We start from the raw sequence: 19,569 nt of genomic DNA, 5'->3' as shown, positions 1-19,569 counted from the left end.
CACATTTAATATATTTCAAACGCTTTATATTTTCTTTAGAATTTTTTAAACAACGAAGGCAATTAAGAACACACAGTCAACGTCAAAAGAAAGTGTAAACCATATATTGACAAGTTTTGGCGATTTATTTATTTACTTTTTACTCCCAATAATTATTTTATAAAAAACATAGTTCATACTACACCAAAAACCATTTAAAGCACAGTGTCAAACTTTGTACAAAATTTGTAATAATTCAAAATTTCAAACTTTTTACTCATAATTTCTAAACAAATTTGAAATATGCAAGTTTCAAGGAGGTCAAAAAATCACATCAATTTTTAAAAATTATTTTCGGTCTTGTGCATTTTCTTCGTTTAACGCCTACTCCACATTGGTTTTGGACGAGAACACCCAACACACTCAGCAGCAAAAAATGTTAAAAATCAACGCGATTTTTGAATCATTTGAAACTTGCACTTTATTCCACCAAAAATTCAATGATCTATAAAACTGCATATCCAAAATTTTTTTAATTCTACAATAATTCTGAGTAAAAAGTTGGAAATTGTGATGAAAATTTGCAGAATTTTTACAAATTTTATGCTAAGTTCGAATCTTTGCTTTATATGGTTCCTGTTGTAGTATTAACTATATTTTTATAAAGAAATACCTGAAATTACAAAATAAACACAAAAATAGTCAAAACTTATTAAAATATTCACTTTTTTTATTCTGTATAAAAACATTAAACAATGCCAGTGCACCCGAACATTGAATCTAATTGTTCCGACTTACACTTACTTGGAATCAGAACGCATGTTCTTTGTCAGTGCCATTAAACTATGGAATTCTATACCAACTACAATAAAGCTTATAAAACAAGCAAGGTGTTTTAAAACTGCAGTTTCTAATTACTTCTAACCTTTAATACCCCTTTCCTTCTCCCTTTCCCACCATCTTTCTCTTCTTCTCACTTACTACTCTAAGTTTTAGTCTATAAGTTTAATAGTTAAAATAGTTTTAAATCTAAGTAGAATTTCTATGTATACCATCCTCGTATTCTAGAATTATAAGAAGATGTACTACCACAAGACTCCGTCTTACTATGTACAAAACAAATCAAATAAATTGAAATTGAAATTTCTGGTGTGCAAAAATATAATAAAATTTGTGTGGATTGTGGAGTGCTTAGATTTCAGTGTCCACCACATGCATACGTATTTATATAATGTGTCTTCAAAACTTCAATAAATCGTAGGATAATAAAAAAATTGACTTTGGGAGACCTTCGACTTTGGCTCTAAAAGTGGTACCATTAGAAAGCTATATTGCTTCCCTTTTCAAATGCAGAATCTTTTAATTTTCGAGTTGAATTTTAAAATTTGATAACCACACAACGCCTTTTCCCAATGAATTAAGCACTGTCTTCAGTTCTTTTAATTTCACAAGCATCTTTCACTTCAAATATTGTTTATTAAAATACAATTATAAATTAAATTTAATTTTCACGCCAACTAGCAAAAATTGACAGCGAACGCACGCGTTACTAAATAGTAGCGAAAAACAAAAAAAATGTCAAATCAGTAAAACGGAATTGAGATTCCAAACACATATGTATCTCCGCTCTTGATTAACTAACCGAGTTTTTAATTCAACTAATTTTTCTAGAAAATACGAGCAGACGAAGCAATGTTTTTGTTGTCTCTTTTTAAATTTGATTTATTTTTTTCTTTTCTCTGAATACTGTTACTTGCGAACAACTAATGATTTCACTGCAATTCACTGATCCAATTAAAATTTTAGGTATCCACACAAAAAAAAAAAAAATCACTAAAATTAATTGTAAATTATTTTGCATACTTTTTTTATTTTCAATGAAATTTTGGGGTCAATGAAACTAACTAACCGGTTTTTGACTCATTTTAACTAAGCTAAAAGGAGACGTACAAACTTGTGTATTCCTATTGTTATTTTCTATTCTACTACGATTGTGCTATATTTCAAGTTGATTTCGAATGACTCCATTTGATAGGTGATCAACCTTATATGTATATGTACATAGGTGAACCTTATATAAAATCACCGATCTATTTAAAATAATTTAAAAAAAATTGAGCTTCAGCACATGTCTTTTGCTCAAATAGCAGATTATGAAAATACTATAATAGCATTTTTAATATTTTTTTAGCAAATTTTCTTATTTCACAATAACTCGTGTCGAATTTCGTTATACTGCCAGTGTACAATACGAAATAAACAAATTTGTATAACATGTGTAAACTTCCCAATTTGGTAAATATCATACATATGCATGTACATATATGTAGGTATATCCCTTTATGTAGCAAGCCGCATAGTTAACTTTCTAAAAATAAAACCTTAAATATTTTATTTTAGCTTCTCAATATCTGTACAACCATTCACTGATCTACTTTGAAAACAAAAAAACTCAAGAAAAAAACCTAAGTGTTGTGTTTGCAAAATTCGTTCAAGTATAGATATTTTTTAGCTGAAAAGAACCTTTCCTTTATTCTTAAGCAACCCAAAATCAAGCGATAAAAGACAAATGAACGTTAAATATTTTAATTCCAAATTTCGTAATACCTTCACATATATGTACATATGTATATGCATTCATATACACGTTTGTAATTATTGTACGAAGTCGCACGAAATAATGAAAAGCAAATTTCAAACAAAAAAAAAAAATATATACATACATATATATAATAAAATAAAAAAAATAAAAAAAAAAAAAACGTAAATGTATGAGTAAATGTCTAGGTATACAAATTAAACCAAAAAGAAAAAAAAAAACACTGTAGAAAAGAAAACTGCTGATATTTGCAAATAATTATAATATACAATAAAAAGAAATGTAGCAACATTAAATAATGATTACATATAATACATGTATATCAACGCCGAAATAAATAGGGGGCTTATACGTACATACATACTTAACGCATTTCTTTATGTGCCCACACTCTCACATATATATACAAAATGTATATATAGGGTTACCAGCTAGCACAAAATAGAGGCGTTCGTGTTTTTGCTATTGTTTTGTTGCTATTCGTGACGATCGGTTGTTGCGGTCACCCGGCAGTGTGAAAAAAGATTGTGGATTTACTGCTGACGCCGCACCGTGAAGTGGAGTAGAGTGTGATGGTAGTGGTGGTGCCCATATAGAATGCTCTGATGATGATAATGACGATGTGGACAACGTTGCCAAAGACGTTGTGTTGATTATTGCTGAGTGGGGAACAAATACAGGCTTTTGTACATGTGCTCACATTGTAGGCGCAAATACTTTTTGAATATGCCGGCTGGCTGTCAATGGCATTTCAGCTAGTGCCGCATTCAAATGTAAAATCACAAAATAATATTTGTTACTTGCCAAAAGCACATGAGAGACATGAGAGGAGAAAAACTCTCCAATGAAGTTTCAAAATGCTCGCATTTCGCATGCATACGCGGCAAATGCATTTCTTATGTTCTTATGTTCTTAATTCCAGGCATTCATCAATGAATTCTATACGAAATCTGCGCCTTTCCAATTACTTTTCGAAATCTTAAGAATGCATTTTCGAAGGATTGTAGCGCAGGCCAGAAAATATCAGCAAATGGCAGATGCCTAACCGGAGTATTTCAATTTTATGTATCGCACGCATTACATATCCACATGTGTATACATGTTAGTGCGTATATAGATAGTATATAGGTAGTTCAGTCCACTGCGCCTGTATTTGTGCGTTTTTTGGAGACAGTCTCCAATCCATCCGCGTGCTTTTGAACTGTCTTTACAGATCTGTTCTCTACTTCGACAGCGGCTGACATTTTTCTGATTGTGCATATATTGGACCTGTTGAGATTCCATGATGGCGTGAATTGCGTTAGTAGTGGTAGCGGCGCTCAATTTATGTTGTGCATGTATTGGTTAGCGCTTCGCTTACAAATACACTCATAAAAGGCGGTAAATTTCTGTACACTCAAATCTACGGGTATTTTGCCTTTTACATTTGTTGCTGTTGTTGTGTTTTTGTACAACAGTTTTTTTTATTTAATTGTTTTTTCATTATTTCGTGTTCGCTGTTGACGTGCATACTGTTGCTGCTGTTTTTGTTCATTTATTAAATTAAAAACGTATCAAAATATTGCGAAAAAAATCATCTTGATTAGAAATGGAAAACAACAGGCGAGCTAACGCGCAAATGAGGGCTCAAGGCATTCTTTCTTGTCTTTCTATTATCGCAAAAAATTAAAACAAAGTTTTTTTACGCAGTTTGCAAAGTATTCGAAGTGTTTTGCTCAGTCGTGCCGACGCGAAAATTTTATTTCAGATTTTTCACTTCTTTGATATTAATTTTTTTTTTTCTTTTTACTGAAGCTGACAGAAATATGGTGCATACAAATCGGTTTGAAGTCCCGTAATACCTGCTGACATTTTATGTTTCATACTTTTTTTCACAGCGCTTCACTAAGTTCTCCTCCTTTCAATAACACATACTTTGGCTCAAAGTTACAGTGAAATTTAAGGAAAATTCTTCATATCTATCAATGCGTCATTACTTTTTCTTACAAATAGTCTTTTTTTATGTCATTATTATTTTACATTTATATTTAGTAAGCGTCGAATTTGTGTAAAACTAATACAAGACGCACTCGCTACAAAACGCGATCTACACACCAACATCACTCTTATAAGACTAAACTCTAGTCTTGAATTTGTGTAGTCACAAAGTGTCCGTTGGCAACCCGAGCCCGTAGATTTTTAAACACAAAATGAAAAAAAGTGGAAAACAATCAAGAGACCGACGAGGGCAATACATTCAAACGACATAGTGTAATAATTTTACGGACGTACATACCGTATGTACCTACGGTAAGCGGGTACAGCGTGGCATACAAACAATCGATCTTTTTTCCTTCACCATTTTGCTACCCCGCTTTTTTCCACACTCCGCTTAAGTGTATAATTTTCGTACATTTCGTTGTTTTTGAGCGTAAATTATATGTACGTACGCGTATGTGTATAAGCGCTCCTCATTCACGATGTTCCAAGCACGAGACTAGTCGACGAGTTGAGTGTAGCTCAGTCTCTGGCTACTCATTGCAAACCGACCACTGTACTCGTACTATGGGTGGATGATCAGTGCCGATGGTTGGACTCAAAGATATTGGTAAGTATGTACTTGATCTTTCTCTCACAACCACTGCTCACTCAATCTCTTTTTAAAAAATTGTGAGAAATTTGTGCTCTGAAAGTTGATAAAGCCTTTCAACTCATGAGTCAATAGGAACTGGCTTGGAAAATTGAGTTTAGTATTTAAATTAAAAAAATGTTTGGTGGGTTACTGCAAATAAAAACAATAAATACTTGGCTGGTTAAACACATTCGGCAGCAAATTGCCCAACAGGGCCTTAAACTTTATTATCTCTTGAAATGCAAATCGGAGTTGGTAACACTACAGTTTAAATAAAATGAAAAAGTTGTACTTGCGTTTGTTCGTGTAACAGTATAAACATTTTCCCTGAATGTTAAGGCAATGCTCTTGGAGTAACAGTCTTTGGTCGGATATAAGCCTGGGTCGTGCCAGTAACGTAGAACCGACTGTCGGAGGAACGAACGTTGGGCAATCGTGTAAGCTAATGAAGAGTTTTTGCTCTTTTGCCGTAAAAGAATTTTAACCTGCAAAAATTGATGTAACGAAGGATCAATTTACACGATGGTCTTACACCCTGGGTTTTTGCACATTCTTTTTTCAAGAAATCTTCGAAAATCTTGACTTTACGGCATTCCTAGCGTGTTTTTGACATTTAAGGGGACAATTTTCTTTGGTTATTCGTGACGACAGGTGACGACCTAGAGTGAAAAGTCATGGAACAAATTGACTCATAGTACGACCGCTAGAAAACAGGAGTAAATGGTTTGCTAATTTTACTTTCGGGACTTTTCAGCCAACCCAGCTACAACAACAACAACAGCGCTCAGAAAAATCGAAAATTCTACACTACCTGAAATATGGCACATATTTGATCCAAGGAAATTCATAAAAAAAAGTTAAAAATTTGCTATTGATATATGTATGTATATAAATATATATGTATAGGCAAATAAGATTTAGCTCAATTACCGGTTACAGTAGAAGATACAAAAAAATCAGAACAAATTTTCCCCAGTGTACACAAAATTTAGAAAGTCATAGTCACCAACACTGAGTGTAATGATCATTTCCAACATGAGAGGTAAACTAAATGTGCTCTTCAACAAAAAACAAACAGAGAAACGGGAAAAGAATAAAGAGAATATTTGTATGTATACAGGCCGTTTGAAAAACAAGTAAATTGATGACCAACTGATAAATTCAACCCAATAGTAACTGGCCAAAACTGGAAAGATTGTAGCATTTGAAGTACAGTGGTAAGCAAATCTACACACAATTTTTGCGAACTTATAACAAACATTGTACATTCAAACTGATACATACATATATTAAAATTTAAATTGAACTATTTTCTGCTGGTATTGCTACTTTCTGATATAAGACAAACTTATTATTAATAATAGTTACTCCTTTTTGATTCTTATTTTTCATATCCTTTTATATCATTTTCAATTTTTTTAATTTAATCTTAATTTTTTTCTATTTTACAATTTTTTATTTAAAAGATTTGTTTCTGTCTTTTTTTGCGATAAAATTATATATATACTATAATTAACACTTTCGTTTAAAATTATTCTTTTCATCTTTTTAGATTCACGTTTTCTTTTCAAAGAAAATTATTTTAAATTATTTTCTTAACCACTCTTTGTATCAATGGTAAGATAACTTCCTCATTTGTACTTTTTATAAAAACATGAAACACCAAATTATACAGCTTAGACTAAACGGTCTTTAGACTTAAAAGTTCACGAGAATCGTTCTCTCACTAATAAGCACAAAATTCAGTCTTAATTCAATGCCATATTTGGAAGCTTCAGCGAATTTGCGTTGTTAGAATAAAAAATTAAAAAAGATAAAAGGAAAAGGAGAAACAAAAGAAAAGAAAAACAACAAAAAAGGCAAAAACAATCACAAGCTAACAGAACTTTGCTTTTCAATATTTTATTATTACAGTTAACCTAACATAACCTACTAATAATCTTCCTCCAAGTAATCTATTAAAGGTCATATCAGTTGATTTGCAGTAAAAAATGAAATGTCGAAAAGCAGTTCCATTCGCATAACGTGGTATGCTTCTAACTCCAACTCCATGTCGGCTGCTTAGAGTAGTTTGTCCTTTTCTATCCTACTTAGTGCAGAGAAAGAACTCTCATTCCCTGCCATCACTCGAATAACCTAGTCAGTGTCAGTGGAACCGCTGAATATTCATTTCCCGAATCATATTTGTTGGAACAGCTGCAGTGCGGTGTCGGCAACGTTTTCACATAATATGCATTTGTTTATGATTCGAAAAAAGCCTTTGATACTCAATTAATTGCTCAGTACGGAAAAATGTTGTAGAAGAGTTTAACATATCGCACCCTAAATACAAAAGGGTCACAACTCAAAATGTACCTTGTGCTCAAATATGAGCGAGACGTTATCAATAAAACGGTCCGCGGATGACATATGGCAAAAATAAATTTTTTGTTTTTTGGTAGGACTGTTATAAGCTTACAGGGCAAATTTCAGCGTGATATATCACATAGTTTGTTTTCTGTGCTACTGTAAACAAGTCAAGCTCAAGTGTGGAAAATTTTGAGTTGTGCCCCTTTTGTATTTAGGGTGCGATATGAAATGATATATTTTAGCTCGGCACTGGTTCTGAGTTCAGCTTTATGTTAAATATTTCCCATTAGTCAAATTTTCATTGTTAAAGGAGCAGAGCACGTATTGACAGAATCTTCCAATAACTGCTTGTAGTAATTTTAAATCACAAATTGTAAGTTAGTTGCGAACCACGAAATCTTGAATGTGAATGGAGCTTTGTTATTACCTCCAAAAAATCCTGAAAAATTAATGTATAAAGGCCAACTATCTTGTAACGAGTCTGGGTACCCCACAAATATTTTAATACATTTTTTCCCTTTATCGCAGACACCTTGTAAGTATAAGCTAGGAACTCTTCTGGTCAATATATCTATGTATTTTACAATATGTGTACCGCCAATACAATCAAAAAAGAAACGTTGCAAAGTCAAATAGCTTCTGCTCTTTTTAACATTTATATATTGTATATATACCTATATGTATATATTTTTTTTTTTGTTATGAAATTTAATTTTTTGGTGCAATCTGTTTGAAATCTTTTTTCATTTCCGAAAAACGCGCACTTAAATTACTCTCTGATTATTTTCATTAATTTTTCGAGTTATATTCAAACACATTAAGCGAAGTCACTGAAAAATTGACATTTTTTTCATATGCTGTGGACAATTTTTTGCTATATAAAGCAGATGTTCACAAGCCTTTCATATAAAAGAAAATGTTCTACACTTCAGCGAAAAAAATTGTAAACAATCAACGAGAATTTTCGGTCATTTGAAACTTGCACTTTGCTAAAATTGAATTGGCTATGAAGCTGCATACCTAGAAATTTTCTAAAAATTCTAAATACACCTATACCTCGCTTTACACGGTATTCGCTTAACACGGATTCGTTCTTACACGGTTTTCAAAATCAAAACAAATTTTTATTATTTATTTTTATTTAATTTATTTTAACATTGGTTTAAGTCTGGCAATACTACATGCTATTCTGTCATAATATCATACTTTGATAATGTACTTTAATCAAAACAAAAACAAAGAGGGAATTTATTTTTAAATGCAAAAGCAAAAAAAGTTTTACTATGGGAAAAGCAAAAATCAAAAAAGAATTTCAATACGAATGCCATACAAAATAAAGCTTTAATAATTTATGACACCCTGCAAAACCAAATGTCGTCCATTTCTGCGGATAAGGTGGCGCAAAGTCTTACAGCCCAGACCAGATATTTAATGCTGATGAATACGGATTATTGTGGAACCAAATGCCACAGAGGACCTTTCTAGCAAAACATAACAAATCAGCTAGCGGTCATAAGGCTGCAAAATATCGTATAACGATTCTTCTTTGTAGTAATGCTTTTGGAGATCATATTATGAAGCCATTGGTAATTGGTAAAGCTAACCGACCACGATCGTTTAAAGGTTTGAATATTAACAATCTTCTCGTTTATTAGAAAGCCAATAAAAGAGCTTGGGTTACCGCAACGTTGTTCAATGATTGGTTCCATAACATTTTCGTGCTAGATATGAAAAAGTATTTAATCAAAAAAAGGTTACCTTTTAAAGTCCTTCTCATTCTTGATAATGCTCCAGAACACCCTCCATACTTGCAGCATGAAAATGTGGAAGTTGTGTTTTTACCTCCAACCACGACTTCTTTGCTGCAACCCCTAGACAAAAGGATAATTTCGACTTTCAAGGCCCTGTATATAAAAAAGTCATTCAGATATATTTTAGATCAGGTGGAAAATAAAGGAACTCTTTCAATTATTGATGTCTGGAAAAAAATTTTAATGTTGGATTGTATCAAACACATAAGTATGTCGTATAACGAGATAAAAAATCAACGTTGCATGCCTATTCAAAACACCATAATTTTTTGTGTGAAATTAGTTTTTATTGATTTCAAAGACAAAATTGTTCAAAAATGATTACAATTTTAACATATATATATTCACTTTAGCTCGGTATGACCACCTTTTGCCTTGACTATAGCCTTCAAACGGTCAAAAAATGAGTTGCATGCTGCACGAATGTGATCTTGAGATATTTTGGCCCATTCTCGTATAATCGCTTTTTTCAGCGCATCCATACCGGCATATTTTTTAGTCCTCACCTTGCTCTCCAAAATGGAGCAAATGGAATAGTCCATCGGATTTGCGTCTGGCGAATTCGAAAGCCATTGTGTGGACGAAATGAAGTGTGGAACATGATTTTTTAACCATTCTTGATTCACACGAGCTTTATGAGACGGTGCCGAATCCTGTTGGAACGTCCATGGTCTACGACCGAAATGTTTGCGTGTCCGCCGTGTCTAAAGCAGCTTCTAAAACATTTTCTCGATAATAAGTCGCATTCACTTTACACCAGGCTCGATAAAAACGATTGGAGAGCGTCCATCAGCGGTCACTGCGGCCCAAACCATTACTTGCGATGGGAAATTGCTTCGAGTGGCCATACGTAAGCTCAAATTCTCGTATGAGCGTTCGGTTTAGTAAGCACGATCGTTTTGAGTATTTATGAACTGCTCAATTGGAACATTTTTTTCATCAGAAAACACAATGTTAGGAAATTCGCCACGTTCGTGCAAGCGCAACAACTCCTTTGCTCTTTCGCACCGAACTTTTTTTTTTGCTAGGGTGAAAGATCGTGTGCTTTTTGAAACTTGTAAGCCTTGATCTTGAGCTCATTTTTCAATATGCGTCGAATGGTGTCTTGCGATATTTTCAGTTCTTTGGCCATTTTTCTTCCACTTTGACGTGGATTTCGTTCAAGTCGAGCCTTCCTTTTCCGAACCATTTCTGGCGTTGTTGCGGTTTTTTTTGCCCACCTCCATAGCGTTTTGTAATGCTACCAGTATCATTGTAACGTTTTATAGTGCCATACACAAACATTTTATTCACTTTGAGCCAAATATAACGCAATCACACTATTACGTTTGAAAAAAAAATTCAACAAAACTGAGACACAAATGCTTTTGATGGCTTATAAACAATATATTGAACTGTTATTAGAACAATTTTGACGTTGATGTCATGAGCTGCTGTACAGATACAAGCAGTGTGAAGTTGGTAACACTTCATATCGTTCACCCTGTATTTAATGGTGGGAATAGTAGCGTAGCTTTGGAGGAAGAGTATTCTCGGATAATTGAGTTGGGTCAAGAAATGGGTGGAGCAGGCTTTGACGATCTAACTCAAGCAGATATTAAAGAATTAATGCAAGATCAGGAACTAAATGCAGACGACTTAATTGAAATGGTTAAAAGTTGTGGGGAAAATAGTGGTGAATATGACTTTGAATCTGACATAGAAAACAATGAATCTAATCTATTCACAGCTAAGGGACTTGTACTAGGAAGAAAACAAGGAAACTATTTTCAAGGAGGAGATGTTATTTTAGATCGTGATCTGAAATTTCAACGAGGCGTTAATGATCTTTTAAAACAATATGAAGAAGTCTACAAAGATATGACAAATAAAAATAAGTAACAAAAGCTTATTTCAGAATTTTTTTCAAAAAAAATTCTCATGATATGACTACAACCAATTCAAGCAATGCAGAAGAAAAGTTCAATGAGACTGTTTTATGCAGTGATGAGTCAGATATTACAATTTCGTAAGAGGAAACTAATGGTCGAAAGTGATAGTGATTAAGTTTGCTTAAAAATAGGGATGAGCCAGCCGTACATATTTATAGATATTATTATCCAAATTTTGTTTTATTTATAATGAAGTATCATACAAACATATATTATTTTTAGTGGATTGAATTTTTTGTTTTACCTATTTCTATGTTTTTTATGACTTAAATGTCTTAAAAATCTCTCTTTCGCTTTAGACGGTTTATCCATATAAAAATTATTTATTCGACTTACACGGGTTTGTCAGAAACGTATCTACCGTTGGAAATTTGGATGTATTTTTGTTTTTTGAAATGTGTTAAATTTTTGTGAACTTTATACAAGTTTTAGTCAGGTATAATTTATGCAAATATAAAAGTTCAGTATAACAGATGTTTAGAATAGTTTTAGCTACTTTTGCATAAATTATCAGTGGGGCAGAATATCAATTTGTACAAAAACCAAAGCCACAAATTGCTAAATATGCATAAAAATAACAACAAAGGACAGCAGATTTGTGCGAGCAAATTTAATATCTTATATTTCTTTTAAGGCACAAACATGCACACATACATATCTAATGAATGTCCATAACACCCGCAAGATATTATTTCATTTTGCCTCAAGTGATCTTTTAATATATGCAGATGTAATACAAAAGTTATTGACCGCCGCCGATTTAGTCGTTGGACAATCAGAAATACATACACATGTTCGTATGTGTATATGTATGTATGCGCGTTGTATGTATGTACATATGTACACACAATAACAAATAGTATGATGAGGTGCTGAAGGAACATTTGGACTTGATTTTCTACGATTTCGATTCGTTTCATTCTTTCCGATCAATTTAATTTGATACGATTTAGTTGTTGAGATATCTATTTTTGTTTTCTTTCTTATATAATGATATGATGGCTGTGAAAGTAGTCAACACTTAACTAGTGTGGAATATAGCAAAAATATATTAAAATCTCATTTGTACTTGCAAATCTTTATACTTTTTTCTTTATTTGTTGATGCTCCAGCTTAAGACTCGACGACAGCTGCCAAAGAAGGCAGTAACAAACAAAAAAAGAAGCACAGAATCAATCAACAGGCGGTCGGTCAACCAACTGTGGGTTGATGGGTTGAATGTACGCACTAATGAATGCTGAACAGGAAGCGAGAAGAAACAGTTTAGTCTTGCATCGGTAACTACTCATTGTACACGTCTGCATATATGTACCTATGTATGTAGGTACGTTTGAACATAGACACATACGAATATATGTAAATATGAAAATCAGACGCGTAAATAGATCAATGCAAACAAATACAAGTAAATAAGATACAACGCCTTCCCTTAAAAATAGCTAAACTTACAAATAGCAGCAAGAGCAGCTTTGATTTTATGACAAATTATTTTTATTAGTACATTCGCCCACCTTCTGGTTTGCACATAATTGCGCAGAGCTTATCAAGAATGTTATATCGCAGTGATTTTAATGGCTTCGACTGATTCATGACCCTTTCCTTTCATTGCAAATGAAGTTTTTGAAATAGATAACAGCGCATGGTGCATCCAAATAATTTGCTTTTTTTGTCGGAATTTCACTTGGAGTTTTTGACCGTTTGCAGGCTTGTGTAACACCAATCACGGCTTGAATTCACGAAGGCATAACGCTTCGGTTATCTGAGGAAGGCCCTATTTCATTTCAATGGCAGAGGATTTTTTATTACTTTTAAATAATTTTCGCATTTTCTTAATGTTACCTGGCTCTTATACACTTTGTGGATGAACTGATCTTTCATTGTAACGATAGAAATCGTTTGTGCTTCTCGTAAATGTGCGTACGGGAACAATGACCACCATAGTATTTGCAGGCTTTTGGTAAAGGAATGTAACTCTTTCGAAAAAGTAAATTTCAAGTCAAAGTCTCTCTCTTTGAAATTCAAATTTAGGGTGCAGTATAAAATATACTAACAAAGGTGACGCAACAACTGAAGTTATTTAAATACTGGAACAGTATATGGAGCTTAAACATTTTCCAAAAGATGGTTCGGTAAGCTCTTTTTACTTGTAAAAAGTTCGGTTTTGTTTTAGGTATAACAGAGCCTTTACATAGGTATAGGCCCATATACTTTTTTTTGCTATCAGACAAACATAAGAAAATTCGTAGTTGGGTTATTAAACAAATTCAGATTATCCCAATTTAGGTTTTGGCTGGTTGCGTGACCGTTAATTTTCTGGACACAGTGATAAAATAACATTTTAGTTTTTAAAATGGGCAAAAGAAAAGGTATGCACTGCAAAACTGTGGGAGGTCCATGTGCAAAATGATAAGCTGCCAATGTCAGCTATAGCACGGAAGTTTGATTGCTCCAAAAATATGGTATTTAGAGAAACATTCTTTTATAATAAGACAAAGCGGCCGTCGCAGCCTAATGTGTTGGTGCGTGATTACATTCGGCAGACGTAGATTCAAATCTCCGTGAGACACCAAAATTAATAAAAAGTTTTTTCTTATAGCTGTCGCCCCTCGGCAGGCAATGACAAACCTCCGAGTGTAATTCTACCATGAAAAAGCAGCTTATAAAAAATATCTGCCGTTCGAAATCGGCTTAAAACTGTCTGGGTTACGGTGCACCCAATTCTGCGATCAATATGAAAGCATTTTGGAAAATTTAAGAAATTTCTGCGATCAATATGAAAGCATTTTGGAAAAAAAAGAATCATCTTTGAGAATAATTACAATTCATTACATTTTCTAGCATCGTAATGATCCAAAACACACTTCAAGGTTAGTGAAGAGTTGGCTATCGGAGCAAAATATTAAAGTTTGGGACTGGCCAGAGAGGCTAAAGCTCAACCTGGACCGTCAAATGATGATGATGACTGATTTTAACCCCACTGAAAACTTGTAGATAATTGTAAAGAAATATCTCTAAGAACAAAAATCTGCGAAATAATGCTGAATTGCTTCAGTTGGTACAGCGAAGCTGGGAGAGCATCTCTCTGCAAATATGTCAAAATTTAATATGAACTTTACCGAAAAGACTGGCGAATGTTTTCAAAAGGGTTATTAAAAATATATATTTTTTGAAATATATTAATCGAAATATATATATTTTTTTTGAATATACCTATAAATCAAAAAATATTTTTTTTTAATATATTAAAATATATTATTCCATATATTAAGAAAAAATATATTTTATAAAATATATTAAACAAATATAACAATATATTAAAAAAACTAATATTATATATCAAATTTATTTTAAAAAATGTATCTTTATATATTAAATATATTTTTACAAATGTATTAAATGTAAAAAATACATTTTTTTAAATATATTAAATATATTTCTTTTACATTAAATGTATTTTTTAAAATATATTAAATAAAATAAATTACCGAAAAGATTGGCGAATATTGTCAAAAGAGTTATCCAAAAAATATATATTTTTTAAATATATTAATCAAACAATATTTCTTTTTTTAATATATAAATTAAAAAGTATATATTTTTTAATATATTAAAATATATTATTAAATATATTTAAAAAAAAACTTTTTTTAAATACAATATATTAAAAAAATTAATATATCAAATTAAAAAAAAAAATATATATACATATCTTTATACTATATATTAAATATATTTGTTTAAATATATTAAATACACATTTTTTTAAATATGTTAAATACATTTTTTTAAATATATTGTATTCTTGTTTTATATGTATTAAAAAAATATTTCGTTAGATTGTATTTCTTTACTTAGTACATAAACACTACACATAAATATGCCCAACCCTGTTGTTTGAAATTAAACTAAAAAAATAAAATTGTTGATAGGTTTTTTTAATAAAACCAAATTTTCACAAAAGTTTTTCAATTAAAATGTTAAATATTGTTTTCGGTTGTACTTGTATAAAAAACAATCGTTTGCAGTCTACAGTAAACATAATGTAGGAATAAATTCCTGCAGAAGCAATACCAGCACCATAAAATCATTTGACATACATAGCCACATTCGTATGTTTGCATGTCTGTATGTACAATATTGTAGAACGCAATGAGATGCACCACAATTGATAGTTACTCTTCTATATGTAGCACATACATACACAAATTTATTTATGTAAATACTCGAACATAAAAAACGCTTCTTCACAAACCAATACCAATTACTCGTATTATTCTAGCATTTTTCCTGCCAAACAACCAACAAACTGATGTAGCTGCTGGCCGCTGCTACGCTTGCTTTCTTTTTTATTTTATGCATCTTAAGATCGCCCACTTCCTTGTAGACCAAAGCACGACCTCTACCCACCGCCACAACACAAATGCGCCCAATTCTACTCGAAAACACCTATAAACATACAGTCATTCATACATACACACACACATACATATAAAATGTTTGTATCCATTTACATTTAGAATACAGATTTTTATGTGCACTTCAAGGTATGCGTGAAAGGGGTGAAGCCCCTAGTTGGGTATGTGTTGGAAGATTTACAAACAGTTTCAAATTCAAAACGGCCAAAACCGAAGCCAGAAGTCAAGCCAACAAACAAAAAAGGCTGTACTTTAGTTGCGGTTGCTGTTGCCGCCACCGTAGTGCTGTTATTGTTGCTGCCGCTGCTGCTCTGTTGCTATTGTTGTTGGCAGTTGGCAGTTGAAACTGCTTGTTGTTGATGTTAAATCGGTTGTTGCTGGTACCAATATTTTAATGCTGTTGGTATCATTTGGGCTCTCAAGCAGTGTGTTTGTACTTTGTACAGTAGTTTAGGTATGTTTGTATGCGTTTATGTATATATGTGCATATGAATATATGCGTGTAGGCATAAAACTGCAATAGAGTTACCAAACTTCAAGTAACGCTTCAAACAAAATATACAAAGTATGAAGAACACTCCAACGCCGGTAAGAACAACATAGTGCAATAGCAACAAAACCAAAAGTAAGTATATATGGCTATGTGTTTTATGTTGTTTTTCTTTATCTTTTGATTTCATTTTGCCCATAGTTGGTTGCTGTGTATTTGTTTTCTTTCTTTGACTTTTTAAGCGCATTTTACGAAAAAGTAAGAACCAGTTTTGCCCAAAACGAAACAGGAGCATCAAACAGTAAAGACAAGCATCGAACTCGTACAGTAAATGAACACTTACACATTTAGTATGTACACATACATACATAACACATGCACATCTATAAACTGGCAATGGTTTTTTCTGACCCCGCAGGAATGCCTAATGCGGCCAACATTAATAGATGATAATAATAATGGTCAGCAGTGTGATGCATATAATCTTGAGTTGGTTAGGCCGAGATACTCCTACAGTCTGTGATGCCTTCTTACATATGGAAAACTCAGACAGACTTTATTTCCATGAAGCTATTAAATGACAGAAATGTATTTATAGATTCGTTGTTGTAGCAGTATAATCATTCTCCATAAATGTTTGGAGAATGCTGCTGGAGTCACAGTCCTTGGCCGGATCTAAATCCGGAGCGTAGAACCGACTGTCGTGGGAGCGTCGCCATTACTAGGCAATGTCGGCTGATATTTGATCCACCTTTTACAACAAAGTTGACATTCCATATCATGGAAGAGTAGTTGCCTTTTTTCCAGCCGAAATATCTTATCCTTCTTTGCGCTATAGCATCACATTCGAGAAAGAGTATCCAAGGACTGATCGGATCAGAAGACTATATCCGAATCCTGTGCAGTGCCGATAGCTAAACAATCTGCAGTGGCCTGTGAAATTACCCGCGAGCATTCTCAGTTTGTCCTTAGGGAGTTTATGAGTTGCCTGAACCTCCTTGGATTATACCGATTCGCAGATCGGCCTTTACACGTTTCGCTTCTCCAGCGCGCGACATACTCTCGAGTGAGAGGCGTTGTCGAAAGTTCATATCTCACAATGCATAAAGTTTTCGATGTATTCGATGAAACCAGGTTTTTTATAGCTATAAAAATTAAAGGTTTTTATAAGAGAAATTTCGATTAATCTTTGATACCGCACCAGTAAATCTCTCATTCCATCAATTCCGTTTTGGTAGGCCAATTGTCGAAAATTATGGTCAGCTATTGGAAATCGTTACGTGGGAACGGCACTTATTCTAATGCCGGGGAATTGAAGATTAGTCAAAAAACTACTTGCATTTGAATCATTTGAGTCATATTAATTTCGTCTAAGAAACTATTCGAAAATACTTTATGAACTTTTTACTTCGCATAACATTAAATTCATATTAAATTGTAATTGGATATATTGTCATTACAGCGAAGGCGAAGCAAACTGGAATATAATTCCTACAGACAATAAGAAAAAGTACGAACGTACATAGATACATCTGTATGTATAAAATACGAGTTTATGAATTTGAAGGTACTCATTTTAGAAAAACTTTGTGTTCTTTTGTATTTTCATTTGGTGGCACTTGGCCATAAACCGACCGGTAAACTAGCCAGCGAACAGAAAAAAAATTAAATAAACTTAGCTTACAGCAACAATGATGCTGGATAAATACATATACATTTACATATGCAAGCAAAGCGCGGGCGTATTAAAAGGGGTTTTAGAGGGAGAGGAATGGCAATGTTATTGATGCAGCCGCTGCAAAAGCGGTGCAACTTACAGATTAGAGATGGGAGTTTTTTTTATACTTACATACATTACACATGTGAAGGTATGCAAAAAACGTGACACAATACGAAATCTATGTTCTTACATAGTATATACTTGCGCATGTATGTGTACATATTTGTGTGAATATAAAATCTACAATTGCGGACGTTCAAATCCGGACAGGTAATCGGTATGTACTTAAATCATAAATTCTTTTCACAGGTATTGGAAAAGAAAAAGTACTCCTTTTGCATAAATATGTCTGATATGTGCGTTTAGTTATAATTACTGATTTACTTTTCGCAATAAGTAGTTTTAAAATACCCACGAAAATTTGGATGTGACGATCAAAAGGAAAATTAATGAAATGAACGAGGGAAACCCTTAACTTGCCTCCACTGACTCCTGACGTTTCTGCCACCAGTCACCGGAAACTTCAACGCAGCTTTTTCAAGAAAGTGATGCTAAAGCCTGAAGGAGGATGAGATATCTTGGTCGGATGCGCCCAGAAGTAAAGCAAATATGCTCAGAACAACCCAGCTTTATCTTAGGTTTACTAAGGCAACTGGGTTTGGGTGAGGTACTGTGATGAGTAGAGGATACAAAAGACCATGAGGTGGAAGTGCAAATCGTATTTTCATTCATTTATTCCTTCAACAATGCGGAAGGCAATATTGGGTATACAGTAGACTTGTGCAAGAGTTGGATACAACAAGCATACGACTGGAGATTTTTAGAAAATTTGGAATGGACCTATTAGAAAATGAGAGAGGAATGGGAAAACTAGACTCAAAAGAGATGAAATGTTCCAGTTCGAAGATAGACATCGGTTAATAGAGGGATATAACTTAAATAATCATTTGAAAACTGGTGACTTTAAATGTATAAAATATTAATACTAAAAGTATCCCCCGAGAATCGGGCGCAGAATACGTCGATCACAAAGTTGCCCTAAAATTAGCAAAAGTGAAAAAAATTGAGCAAAAGTTATTTTCTCAGATTAGTCGAAGTTCAACAATTTCTGTAGCAACGAGGTAACGTACATAAGATGAATATTTGGCGAGCGCTACAGAGTGTGTCTGAAGCAAGGTCTACCAAAACTGTATGACCTATGGTAACTTTTTATAATGGACTTCATAGTCCACAGTGGCTACCCCTCTGGACCCAACACGTCGAAACAGCATGTTTCCTGGGCCTACCTTTAGATCAGCTAGACAAAGACGGCCGGTGATATGCCCTATACTGGCGGGGCTTCTATTACTGTCAACAAACAAACAAATAAACCGTCTTTAGTGATCTGCTGAATTTCTTTTAACATCGGTACACTACTGATTGTTGTTGTTGTTGTTGCTGTAGCAGCATAAAGATTCCCCATACTTACATACGGGAAATGGTGCTGGAGTGACAGTCCTTGGCCGGATATAAATCCGGTTTGTTTCGGTAACGTAGAACCGACTGTCGTGGAAACGTACACTGCTGATAGTTTCCGATAGTGAAGAGATATGATGACAAAAGGGGAAATAATGGATGGGAAAATTATATTATATTTCATACATGTTGGGAATTGTGTTTTTATT

The 19,569-nt window shown here is 33.3% G+C and overlaps 1 long non-coding RNA gene across 1 annotated transcript; it reads right to left on the bottom strand.

The window, feature by feature from the left end:
• Positions 1–2,977: 2,977 nt before the first annotated feature.
• On the bottom strand, positions 2,978–5,330 carry LOC128854872 (uncharacterized). The gene is made up of 2 exons (XR_008453657.1): positions 4,444–5,330; positions 2,978–4,098 (listed from the first exon to the last, which is right to left on the bottom strand). It is a non-coding gene; the product is annotated as an uncharacterized LOC128854872 (long non-coding RNA).
• Between the last annotated feature and the right edge of the window lie 14,239 nt (positions 5,331–19,569).

Source organism: Anastrepha ludens, chromosome 2 (genome assembly GCF_028408465.1).
Source record: "Anastrepha ludens isolate Willacy chromosome 2, idAnaLude1.1, whole genome shotgun sequence".
Classification (NCBI taxonomy): domain Eukaryota; kingdom Metazoa; phylum Arthropoda; class Insecta; order Diptera; family Tephritidae; genus Anastrepha; species Anastrepha ludens.
Note: the sequence above shows the minus strand (reverse complement) of the source record. Positions and strands in the feature narration are given on the sequence as shown.